The following is a 14276-nucleotide window of genomic DNA, read 5'->3' as shown; positions in this document are numbered from 1 at the left end:
AGCACCCGAACCCGCCATTCCGGTGGATATCCCTGCAGCGGCCCATCTTCTCAGGCCTGTACCGGAGCCGGAGCACCGCCAGGAGGTCCCAGGTATGACTGCAGCCCCTGCACCTGGGAAGGCCCTGGGGTGTACGCCCGTAGTAGCGGCAGGACAGGTCGTGCTGGACCTTGTCTGGGACCGGGATGCTAGTCCCAAGGGGGAGACATCTGAACCCCTCGCGGTGGTGCCACGGGTCCCATTGGGTGAGAGCAGGTTTCAGGAGGAAGAAGAGAAGACTGAGGCCTGTTGTTGTGCTACCATCCGGCAACTGGCAGCTGAGCACCAGGAGAGAGAGCAGCGCTGGCTAGCGGTATTAGGCCCAGATCTGGATGGGAAAGAGAAGGCCCGCGCAGGTGGCTACGGTCCCTGGGACTCGGCTGGATGGGGACAGGTCCTCAATGTGAACCGGGAAAGGGGGTTTGGATTCATTGCAGACCCCCAGAGGATCTCTGATTTGTTCTTCAGTCGGAGGGACGTGGAGTCTCACCTCCGGAAGGGACACCCAGCGGGTGACCTGCAGCCAGGGGAATATGTTATCTACACCTGGCATGAAGGACTCCGCGGCTGGTACGCGTTAAACATTCAGCGTATACCCGAAGATCTGCTGTCCACTTATCTGAAGGAGAAAGCACGTGTGCCTTCTCCGGTACCTGTTGCCGCCCCTGTTGCACCTCAGGCAGCAATGGATCAGAAAGCCATCAACCCACCAGGAGGTGGTAACCCAGAACAGCTCCCCTGGAAGCAGCCTAAGCCAAAGGTACAGAAAACAACAGGCTTCACCCCACAAGAGGAGGAATATTTGAGGACTGTAAATGCCTTCTTTGCATCTGGTAGTGGTACCCAATCAGCTTCCAGAACCCCAGGAGGGGACCAGCATTAGTGAATTTACAGTAACTCTCGTGACCCAGGAGTGTTTGTTTAGCACCGTTGTGCCTTTTTGTTTGCTCATCATGGTTAAATTTTTGTTTTTTTCCCAGAGTTGCCCTGTTTGATTGGCAGCGTTTCTGCATTCGTAACTGAGGAGATCATGAACGCTGTATGATCCAAAACTTTTATTGTAAATAGTTGCACCTCTTTAGGTGCCCTCTCTTGGTTTTACATATTGACACTTAGCGAAGATGATGTCAAGATTTTACATAAGGACACTTTGCGAAGATGATGTCTACCTCAAAGGACACTGCAAGAGATCCCGGCTGGGAGCAGTGTCCAGCACTTACAAGAATAATTGTTGAACGTTTTAATGCAAAGTATTTTTGAAAATGATGTATTTAATGAGAATATTAGTAACTAGGAAATGGCTTTTATATAGAGTGAGAAATGTTAAGATTTGAATAAAGAGTTGAAAATGTGAATGGTGAACCAGGTATCACAGGTGTCACTTGAAAGAGAATAGAGAATGTACACTAGGAGGAGAAAGAAAATGTGTACTAGAGAAGGAAAGCTGAATAGTACTGAAGTGATAGTGAGTCACAGATAATGGCACTTAGTATGGAAAAATTTGCACTTTTTGACTTGAAATTTAGATAGTTGATTAAGAATTGTTTGTAACGTTCAAGAAACATTGCCTCCTATATTAGGAAGTTTAGTATAAGAAAAGTTTATGTAGCATTATAAAATTTTGTATGTTCCTGTACTGTCAACTTTGTTGTCTTGCAGCCCGCGGACGTGCTGTGTTTAACGGGGGGGTATGTGGTGCCCCTGAGGCTCAGTCGCCACAGAGGTACTGCACCTTCTCCTAAGGTGTAGTACCCCACCAGCCAGGTAAGGTGGGAACTCCTTTCCACACTCCAACACTCGCACCCCACACAACAGGGTAGTTCTGCACAACCACATTATGGCTCAGTGCTTAGAGAGTAGCAGAGCACCTTTGGTGGTTCCCTGCTTGGAACACTGGATGTGCTGGAAGGTCGGTGGAGTTAGGATACATAAATGAGTGAGAAAGTGTAGGATTACAGGTCAGTCTAACAGGAGGTCAGCGAGGAAGGAAGCCACTTGGGAGGAGTGGGGATCCCTGGAGGAAGGGATGGAGGAAGGAGTGCTGCAGCTGCCTCAGTGATCGGAGCCAGGTGGCACAGGAAAGGAAAAGAAGGAGAAAGACGTAGAACTGCAACCTAAGCTTCCATAAGAGAGAGAAAGACTAGTACGGAACGAAGGAGTAGGAGAACAGAGAGGACATGGGTTGGAAGAGGAACCCTGCCTATAGGTTCTCAGCGCAAGGCCGGGGCCCGGTCCCCGAGGTTGTATGGACACTTATGGTTCTGCAGCAGACACCAGTGGAGTAGTTGGCTGTAAATGCACTACTCCCATCTAAGACTTGGGGCACAACAGCAACTGATTAGAGAGCCGGGACTCAGGAGAAGGAAGTCCCCAAAGCAGGCTACAGCTGTCTGCCGTACGAGTAGAGTTCTTGGGAACGTCTGTAAAGAGGAACTCCAGGGTACCACGGTACTGGAGATCTTCACACCTTAAGGCGCTATAGAGGAGTCGTTCAGGAAAGGTACATGTTGGCGGAGTGTTGGAGAGGAGCTTTCCATCTGGCCTGGAGGCAGGCACCATTGTGTACCGCAGACTGTGAGTAAAGCTTTGGAACTACAAGCCCCGGTGTCCTCCATTCATTCTTGCGCCAACCCGCTCAGCACTGCTACATCTGGGTATCATCCTTTACACTGTCTGCGCCTCTCCATAACTATTACAACTACACTGCCCTGGGACATCAGCCCAGCCTGTGGAGGGCTATACCATCACTGCTGCATCGCACCATCTGTCTCAGAGGATGTCTGCAGCGTCGGCTTAACACCTCCCTTGCCGAGCACCACAGGTGGCGTCACAAACTATTACATTACAAACTTCCACTGACCTTTTGGGCGCCCGGGGCCACGGACCGGGTCGCCACTGCTGTGACACATCCCCCTGACACCGGCCGGGGTACCGAGTACCCCACGGCCCTGGGAGGGCGACCCACAAACATCCATCTAAAGTGCACCAACCACCTCTTCTCCCTACAGACAAGTTCGTACGTCAGGTCACCTTCCCTACACTACTGTGGATTGGGGGAACTGTGCCTGCACTGTACTGTGTGTTGGTTGGGAGCTGCACTATGCTGTGTGTTGGGGGTGGTGCACTATACTGTCTAAGGGGGGGAGATCCACCATACAGTGTGTGTGGGGGAGCTGCACTATATTGTGTAGGGGGAGCTGCACTATACTGTGTGTGGGGGGAGCTGCACTATACTGTGTGTGGGGGGAGCTGCATTATATTGTGCATGTGGCTGTAGTATATTCTGAGGGGGGCTGCAGTATACCTTGAGGGGCCTGCATTATACTCTATCAAGGACCATGAGGAGTGCATTATACTATATGTACTATATGGGATCTGCACTATACTGTATCAACGACTATCTATCCCCCATCATTGTTCTTCAGCCGGTGTAAAGAAACTCAGGAAACAAGCATGGAACTACTTAATTATTGTCCATTATGCTCGTTTAACGGCCTGAACTCAGCGCATATAAATACAACCGAAATGTTTGTGTGATTGTGCAATATGTGAGCATTTGGGGCCCCACTTTAAACTTTAGCCCAGGGCCCTACTTTCTCTAAAACTGGCCGTAACTATAGAGACACTGACTTTTGTCACACAGAACCTTAGACTATATAGACCAACATGCCACAGATGTATGCAACCCGAGTGGACATCTAGGTTACATTGGCCACACTGTTTACAGAAAATCAGGAGGGTACAACTGCCATTTAACGTAAAAATATACATATTTTATTAATATCTAAATTACAAATATTAATGTCACCGTTTTATGAGAAAGATGGGCAAGTTTGATTTCTAATCCCCACCCATTACATTAGAATCCATAGTAAGTATGGACACTCCATAGGAAGCATCAGCCACCCATGTTGATGCGGGCACCACGGATGACCTACTATTATCTGTAATACTGATCTTAAGTAATAATCTATTTTTTGTTTTCCAGCCTCTTTGCAATCATTATTTTATACACAATTCAAGTGTCACGACACAATAGCAAGATTTTCCAGGGCTAAGGGCTCATTCCCTATCTCTAATGCCAGGGGCGCCATAGCTGCCCCTGCTCCCCGGATTAGTTCTGATGGTGAAGATGTTGGGGTAACGTGCCTTACTGAGCTCCTGGATCAGCCCTTATCTGTCCCCACTCGCAGCTAGTGGGGAGTTTTTGTGTATATGAATACACAAAACCAGACTAACAAGGGAAGACATACAGGGACAAATAAAAACACCACTAATACAAATATGCAATCACCAACAACACAGTGGAACACTAGGTAGTAAGGGGGAAAAAAACAAATAAGGACAGGATGAGGGTTCGCACACAGACAAATCACCACACCAAAGTCTCCTGAAAAACACTCCAAAATGCCTCGTCAAACAATCAATACCTCCAGCTCCCAAACCAGGTAGTATAGAGCTAACTCTGGCAATGCATGCTTGCCAGTGGCGAGTATATATAACAGAGGGGAGTGGCCAAAACTGAACAGCTGAGACGATCAATGCGGGAAAGACTTCAGGAGCTCTCAGCAGAACAAATTAACTCTTGCACAGCTAGCAGAAACATGCACTGTTTTATTTGAAGGTGAAGTGCATCTAATCAATGTAGGAGTACGAGAAATCAGACAGTGCAGTCTTCTGGCTCCTTTCTGTCACAGCAAACCCGTGACATCATGCTGTAGGAAATTTGCCAATAGGTGCCTACTCCTGGTCTCATCTCTGTGACCACCAACATGACTAGTTTGATTACAAAGCATCTTCTCTGTGGGCTTGAAGTTATTTTCTGAATGGTAATGTGCATTCTTCTGGCCACATACCGACTAGACTGTTTCTGACCTCTCTCAATACACTTGCATTCTAGTCGGAATGTGGCCGGGAGTATGCATATCGGAAACTTTAGGTCACATGACCGCCGCTTCAGAGAATCTTGTGATGTGAGCTTGTAGCTTAAGACTAGACCTTTAACTACCCTGTTTGGTCGCTATGGGTAACAAAGTTTTGCTTTTAGATAATCTAAAAATGTCTTGTTTAACAGAAAATCACCTGTAAGTCACCCTACACACACATATACACAAACACTTTATTAAATATACCTATTATTATATTCAAATAATATGTTTTAATACGTCAGCCTAATACAAGACATGCTGCCACAGCTTTTTTTGCCTGCCACAAACATGGCATAAAACATTAGGAAATGCCACAAAATGTAAAAAAATTCTGTGTATATATATATATATATATATATATATATATGTATCTCCATGAAATAAAAAGTCCTAAACCTGAAAATAACCACAATAACAATGTATTGCTGCATATTCTGTGATCTGCATAACCTGTGACAGTCCTTGAGCAAGTGAAGAAAATCCGTTTAGGAATCATTTATCAGGTTCTAGATCCCATGTCCTCTTGGGCATATTGTGTGAATTAACAGGATATACTAGTAGGCGGATGATTTACTACTTGTTATATAAACTACATAAGGAATGAAACGGCCTGGAGGGAATAAGCTGGGTGCAGGCTGGTGCATCAGCTCCAGCTCTGCTCATAGCTGCTCTCAGTACAGTTCTTTGTGCATAGGATTACATGTAATACTATACTTAGAAAGTACATGTACTCATATCTGTTGTGTAGGTCACTTTTCTGAGTAAGCTGTTATGTGTGTTCATGAGGGATGACACTATTTCTGCTCATTTTATGACTTGCACCTTGCGTCGTCACCAGTTTTCCCCACTGCAGGTTTCTTCTGTCATTTTCAGTTGTCTCTAAGCTGGTGGGTGGTGAATAGCTGCTTTGATGTCTCCCATAGCAAACACCGAAAAGAGGAGATCTGGCTCTCTAGTCACTCAAAATCATCAATATCATAGAGACTTTGTATAACTGTACTGACGAGTGTATTTTTGACTGCTGCAACGAGGTGAGCTAGAAGACTTAAGGCCTTTCTACACATCAGACTAACGTTGGCTGAATCTGACAGTAATGTTTGGTTTCGCCGACAGTCTAATGTGTATTGGGGCTCCCATCAGGATCCAGCATATTGAATTTCAGACTACTAATCCTAACCCATGACATAAAGAAAGTAGAGACCGATTGCAGAGTCCAGAGAAAAGTACCAAACGTTAAATCAATTTATTGAAACATACAATTTAAAGGTAAGAAAGGAGAGCAAAAAAGTGCATATGTGCAGAACAAAAGTTCCTGGGACGCACGGAGGGAGAGCTGAAATACAGAGCATATTTATAGATAGATAACTGCCCAGTGACTGTCTAAACTAGCAGTAATCATAATTGTATAGTGTATATATATGTTCCCTCCATGTGAGCCAAGTGGCTGGGTGTCAAAGATCAAAAGCCTGCAGAGGGCATAGACAATGATACAGGCATAAACCTAATAAAGCCAATGTATTAAAAGGTACAATACCTTAAGAAGGGACACCACTAAGAGGGGAGCTCAGCTGTACGTGCGTCAACCCTGACGCACGTTTTGGACCAGCCTTCTTTAGGGGGCCCCCATCAGATGATTGTCGGGCAAGATAAGAATCTAGCATATCCCGTATCAGACTACTGATCCTAGCCCATGTCTGATGGTGATTATGTCACTCGTGAACATAGAGTACTCATCAGTGAGAGCATTCCTGTGTATGGGAAAGTCAGGGGAAAAAGCTGAATGACATTTACTGTTTCCAAAATGGTTGGGGGGATTTATTACGAAGCAGCAGCTCCTTCCATTGGGCCAAGTGAACGCCACCCATCCATATTATTACATTCAAACACGTTAATAAAAGTCCTACTGGTCAGCTCCTCAGAAAACCAATGATGGGGCAGGTTTGGCAGCCACTGGGGGTACACATTACCCTAATTAACTCTCTGTAGTCCCCCCATCACTTTTCAGGTATTCCTTAGTTTTCTTTTTAGCTGTGTGGCTTTTTATTTAGTTGACCTTTTGCATTTTGAGCTGTATCTTGACATCACTAATCTTCAGATTATGCCTTGAACGCATAGTTGGGTTTTGCCCTCAACTTATTTCTTTTCTGTCTCCGGGCCGACAAGACTTGACCATGGCTGCTCCTCTCAACATCTCTGGACTCCGATTCTGCCGCTGTCCCCACCTCTATCCTACTGATCCGACTTGTTGAACAATCTTCCCACAACTCACTCCATTGCCTAGAAGCTACTCTGTGGATGTAACTCATGGACCTCTGTGAAGGGCTCTGGGCTGCAACTACTAGCGCTAATGTGCCATCGCAGCTTTTTTATATTTTGTATGTGTAGCAACATACTTCTGTTCACTTTTGTGTTGGTTATTTTTTTCTCAAGTTTCTGAAAATTAGTGTAGAGCGCTGGAATAACCCAGCTCCATACACTTGTGGTGGTCGTTCTCAGCTACATGAAAAGAATGGAACCTGAGCTGCAGTACCTGAGAATGGCCACTAGACTGTATAGAGCCACGCTGTACATTTGGCCACTGTGGGAGCTGCAAACAGCTGATTGTGGGACTGCTGGGTGTCAGGCGCCCACTAATATCATATTAATGAAAAAGTAGGTAAACAATATGTCCTTGAAATCTACCTCAATGCAAAAATTAAAGGGGTTATCCAGGACTACGTTACATTTTTACTTTGAGCCAAAAAACTAACTGGTAGGTAGTTGCTAACTTCCTGTCTGTTGTACCAGGCGCAGATTCAGAGCAGTCATTGATCACTCCTACTTGAGATTCAGCTGCTCCACATCAGCAGAGCAGCTCTTCTTGTTCCGGGCTGCTCTGCCAATGAGGCCTGACTGCCGACATGAGTATGACTGACAGACGGCTCCCCATAGTTATGAAGGGGGGTATAGGGCCGGAATTGAGTTCTTGTTGCCTTGTAAAACCTTATTCTAAACAGGAGTCAGTCATGAGTGTGTGATAAGGTGGAATTGGTTCTTTACTCACTGTTCTTTCAGGAGTACTTTCTACCTTCCCGTTCATGGGATAGGGTTCGGCTGTAGCTTTAGGCAAGACAGACCTTGGGTCTGGGTTAACAGGTTCAGCTTTACTGTGCAATTCAGTTATTCATGGCTGCAGCATACAGAATAAGACATATTCCCATTTTAATGATTTTTTCTGGCCTGTCAGTCTCCGTCTCTTTCCTGCCGGACTTGTCCTAGCCCAACTATCCTAGCCAGCCCTAGGGACTCTTCTGGCATAACAGTTTCTCTGAGGCACACCATCCTTTCCTTTCTCTGCAACCTGGCTGATAGCTTTCTCACAGGGGGGGACAGCAGTATGGTTTTAATATCCCTTCCGGACCTCAATCCCAAGACTGTCCTGGCGTACAGACAAAACTTAGAATGTGTCCTAATGCTGTGGGGAACCTGGAATGACAGCACCCGTTCAGTTCTGCCTCTGTCTCGTCCAGCTTTACTCTCCACTCCACTCTCCTTCTCTGACTAGACTGCTCTTTGAACTTGCACTTGACAAGTCCTGGACTTTAACTGACTACTACTCCAAACCTGGAAACTTTTCCTTTTAAAACTGGTCTAACCCCTCCCAAACTGTGTGCTTGTCCCATCTCTATTAACTATCTAATCCCTAGTGTGGTGCAAGCTATATTCCTGTACTTAGTGTGGTCCCCCTAGTGGATAGACTTCCCGTATCCCCAGGGACAGCCGTAGGCATAACTATAGGAGAACCGAACACACAACACCGGCCATAGGGATAAAACATTAGCATTCATTCACCCTCCTCTCCCTACAGTTAGGCAGAGGGGAGTTGGCTGTCAGTCAGCATGATGTCAGCAGTCACGCCCCGCCAACAGATCAAAAGGTAAGAGTAGATGCTGCTCTGTAGACATGACATCAGTGGAGGCCACTGGATCACTGGCAGGAGCGCTCCGTGACCGCTCTTTGCTGGCAGAGAATAGTGCATGGTATAACAGGCAGGTATTTAGCAACTAACTGCTTGTTAGTTCTTATAGTCCTGGACAACCCCTTTAAGAATGAATTATTCTGTATTTTTTTAGTGTTTTTTGCTCTAAAGCAATTATTTTTGTCTCTGCTCTGAGCCAAGAGGTCCTAGTGATATGCTGAGATTTAATCCATGACCTCTTACATTTTTTGGACTTCATCACTTACATTTTCACTGAAATTCGTATTGTTATGTTTATATAGCAAACATGTCCATGGGGTTATGTACGAAGTATTCTAATGTTGCAACTTGACTTTGGCGTTCATTATGGATCTGCATTGTGCAAGGTTTGTATATATTTATTGAAAGCAAATACACGTTTATCACAAACTGATGTTTAACTATGCCGTCCTTTGGCCCTGGTCACAGATAACAATCAAATCTTCATTAAATAATGATTTATAACGCTTTCCCTAATGGGCTTAAATTCAAGTAAGCATGCATGATGAGAAGGAGGGAAGGGAAAAGACTGATTGACTGCCAGTGAGACCTGAAAGAGGTACGGGGAACACTGTGTGAGTGACCAAGTGATGGAGAAATGAGCCCAATGTAACGTAAAATGGCAGACAGCTACATCAGAAAGTTGGCATTAAAAGGGACAGTTGGTACAATAACATGTACCTATAACTAATTAAAGATCCTATAGTCACAATTAAAATCCTCAGCATTATTACTAGATGTGGGTCCGTGGCAGCTACCCACTATAGTCAATGGTGGTGTCCAGTTTATTCTGTGCAATGCAAATTGAAGATCTTCTAGAATCATTTATAATGTTGGTGTCCCCTAAAGTGGTGGGTCTTTTGGACTCAACTCATTAGGTCTGGTGCCTTTGGTTCATAATTATACACATTACACACATTCAGAATGCCATCTCATCATGCCCAGACTGGCCATCTGACCTAAAGGGCAGATTATCGGTGGGCTGCTGCTTTAATGGGCTGCCTGCACCCCACATCTCTCCTCCTTTTTTTCTGTACTCAGCTGCTCAAATGGGCACAAAAGATCCTGATGTTAAAATCAGTATGCTATGTTGGGTGGTCACAAGAAACACACAAACACCTGATTTTACCTAGCATCAGAATGCTCTGATCTGAGTGGAATGTGGTCCTGTATTGGCGGATTGGTGACAAAAGGAAAAACTTTTGCAAGAACACTTTGCAAGAACATAGCGTTAGGTGAGTATAACTGTGTTTGTTATTTTTAAATAAAGTAAAACGCTGTATCTTTTTACATCAAATAAGAGACTTTATTCTTGTTTATTTACAATATGACCATGGGCTTGATGCCACCTGACAATAGAAAGGTGACATCAACCCCACAAATATTGCCTCACTTGCCAAGGCCACAAATGAACCTTTTCTGGGGCGGCTGTGAGTTGCTATTTTTTGGCTAGGGGGAGGGCCAATAACATCTGACAGCGTTGAAACTGCGACTCTCTGACCGGCAGTAATGATTTGGGCTTGGGTTCGCCCATCTTTTCTCATCATTCTACATAGGCAGTGATCCCAGTAAGGAAGCAGTCATATGAAATCAGAGCGCAGTGCATGGAATGGCTGTTGGTTCTCCCACCTCGAGCTTGACATCCTCATGTATTTCTATGCAGCTGTCATACTCGAGTCACACGAGTCAGTGCGTGGCATTCCAATCTCGGTCCGATTTATACAGCCTTCTGACTACGCCCTAGTGAATATATACAGCATTTTGATACCTATACAATGACCCATTGTAATCCTCATCTTGATTAACCCTACATTCATCCATGACTTGATATGGTAGATTTTGTTTTGTTTCGAAAGTAGCTCGGATTAGAAACCACCAAGTTGAGCTTAAAATCAAGTCTGCCAAATACGAGTATATGTGTTTACTATGGTAAAAATATTAATGCCTGTACACAAAGTCAGCGTGAGATCGATTAATAAGAAACATTAATGTATATAATTATGTGCTGTATTTTAAGGACACCAGCAATGTACCCAAAATGTAATGCACCGCAGACATCGTCAATCTTCCTACAATCCTTTCAATATATATATGTAGGTTACAAAATATTTTCCATCACAAATATAAAAAATCTAATTTAGCATTATAAATAGTTGCCTAGCATAATATTACTGCAGCACAGGAACTCACAAATTATATACTTTCAATTCCTGTTGCGTTCTAAATCATATTTTGCCACATTGCCAAAATTACTTCTCTAATAATATTTCTAATTACATGATTTTATGTATCCATTATTTTATTATTCAGGCTATTTAAAGAGTTTTACCTTGTGTAGTGGAGCGGTATCCACATTGAGCATGAACATGAGGCAGTGACCCAGACAAGTTCAAAGCAAAGTCTCTTTTAATATTCAGCGTACTCACAACAATACACAGCTCACAATATCCTGTGGTTCGCTGCTGGGAAACAGAACTGTCCACCTTCGGTTCACAGCCAGGAACAAGACAGTCCACTTCCGGATCACAGACGGGCAAAAGACAGTCCACCTCTGGTTCACAGCCGGGAATAAGACAGTCTACCTCCGGATCACAGCTGGGAAACATAGCCTCCAGATTGCAGCCAATAAACACATCAGTCCAACTCCGGTTTACAGCCGGGCACAAGACAGTCTACCTCCGCATCACAGCCGGGCACAGGACAGTCTACCTCCAAGACCAGTTGCAGTGGGTGACTGTACCATGGTGTGTGCTGTGGGTGCCAGGCCTTTCAGCTCCCTTGGCTGTTTGGCTTTGCTTTCCTGTGTTGCCTCACTCAGGTGGAGCTCTGCACAGCCTTCTGCTCTGCACTCTTGCAAAAATCAAAGTGACACTGACCCTGACACACCCAAACCCTTTACTGCAGGGTTTTAACTGGAATCTGTGGCAATGAGCTACATGGAAAACTGAGGCCAGGGAAGGAAACGGACTGCACTACTACATCCTGTAATCTGTTTCAAAACACAAAAGCCAAGAGCAGGTTTTCCCTAAATCTGCCTTGGATAATCAGCATGTCCAAGACCTATACTCACTTTTATTCCGCATTGCAACCACAGCTACGCCAGCTACCCCCATGGTCTCAATACGCCTCTGGGTGCGTCCTGAGGGGAACACACAGCGTCCCTTACATGTGACAATGGTCATTGCCTCACACTTGTCAAAGTTAAAGAACTCCAAAACCAGAAGATCAATATACAATATAGGTTTATTAGCAATCTACGTTTTAAAGGGGTTATCCACCTCATTTTTAATTGACCTAGCTAAGTCTAAAAAAATCAATAATTATCGATCCTTCATCCTTTTTCATAGCAGTATCCATTACCTTTAGCCAATCTGTTTTTTATTTTTTTTTTAGTCTGTGGAAAGATTGTGATCAGACTGCATATACTTGGACTTATGAGCTCATTGGACTCATAAAATGCTAATTTTATTACCAAGATTATCCAGTCAGTCTGACATGTAGTTTCACAATACAGGTGCATCTCACAAAATTAGAATATCATTAAAAAGTTAATTTATTTCAGCTTCAATACAAAAAGTGAAACTCATATTATTTCAAGTGTTTATTTCTGCTAATGTTGATGATTATGGCTTACAGCCAATAGAGATGAGTAAATATGTTATGCTATAGTGCTTGCCAATAAACTGGAGAGGGAACCTAACTTCCTGGATCGCGCTGGCTGAACAGCTGATTGGCGCCACGGCTGCATGTGTCGCAGGAAGCATGAAGTGCTCTAAAATTTTCCTGGTAGACGGCTGCGCTGACTTTGGTCTTCATAAAACACAGTGGCCCTACACCAGCAGATACAAATATAAACCTAGCACTCAACTTAAAGGTATTCGCAAGGCGGTTTATTGTAGTACACAAAAAAAGACGTTTCGGTCAATGTGACCTTCTTCAGTTACTTGTCAGTATATATGAGAGGGGCAAACGTGCCTCCAGATGCGGTGTCCACCGGCCATCTGCGCTGTGCATTAGTCCTACAGACAGGTCCCCGGCGGGTTCTCCCCGGCTGCTGATGGTTACTGACAAGTCTCTGCTATACGCACACGTAGGATGACACGTTTCAGTCACTGTCAGCGGGCGGGAAGAGGTCGCCAGGGACCTGTCTGTAGCACCAGTGCATAGCGCCGCAAGCTCTCCAGCAGCTATTAGTATGTTTTCTCTGAAACATCACAGCTTAAGGGTATGTGCACACGTGGATTGCTGTGCAGATCCGCAAGAGATTACAGTACAATGTTTTCCTATGGAAAAAAAATACGCTGTGCACATTACTGCAGAAAAATCTGCGTGGAAACACAGCAGTTTATTTTCCGCTGCATGTCAATTCTTTGTGTGGATTCTGCAGCATTTTTACACCCATTCCATTATAGGAATCCACAGGTGTAAAAACACATCCCAAATCCGCACTAAATCTGCAGGTAAAACGCGCTGATTTTTACCTGCGGATTCTTGCCAAAAAATAGCAGATTCTGCGCAGAAAATTCCAAACGAATCCGCAACGTGTGTACAAACCCTTACAGAGACATTCCTACTTGGTGAGATACTACAGCTGGGGCTGATACATGCTGCATATAGTTTGAGCAGCCTGTATCACTTGTCAGGCTCCCTGTAAAGGGGTAGTCCAGGCTTAGGATAAAAGTCTGCAGTCAATCTATGTGACTACAGACTGCCATATGACAAGGTGCAGTGCGCCTGCTGCCATGAGTCCGATCAGGCGCGATCAGGTGGTCATGCAAGCTCATGTGTGCTATTTGCACATGCTGACTAGACACGTTGGGCGTCTTTCAATAAAAAAGAATTGCGAGAAGCCAAAAGAGTGTAGTCTTCACATGACCACCTGCTCACATCACCGATAATGGGGCCATTACCACTGTACATGGGGGACTCAGGGGACTTTATTAAATGTTAATAAAAGTAGAACTCAGCACTCAAGAGAGGTATATAACAAGAATTACATTGTATTCACAATCCATTTAGTCCAATGTGAATACAATTTCAGGGGGCCCTCATATAGTGTGGGGGCCATTATACAGTGTCAGGACTACTGTTGGGGCCATTATACAGTTTGGGCGCTAATGAGAGGTCCATCAAGCAGCTGGGGGCTAATATGGGAACTACTGTGAGAGGCCCTCATACAGTGTGGGAGTCAATATAAACTATGGGGACTACTGTAGGGCCATTGTACAATGTGAGAGCCAATATGGGTGCCATTCTACAGTTAAGGGGCCATTATATAGTGTGGAGACTACTGTAGAGGCTAATATAAAGTG

Source organism: Dendrobates tinctorius, unplaced genomic scaffold (genome assembly GCF_039654945.1).
Source record: "Dendrobates tinctorius isolate UK_male_01 unplaced genomic scaffold, ASM3965494v1 ptg000165l, whole genome shotgun sequence".
In the NCBI taxonomy this organism is placed as follows: Eukaryota; Metazoa; Chordata; class Amphibia; order Anura; family Dendrobatidae; genus Dendrobates; species Dendrobates tinctorius.
The sequence above is the reverse complement of the archived record's forward strand: the minus strand, read 5'-3'. Positions refer to the sequence as shown.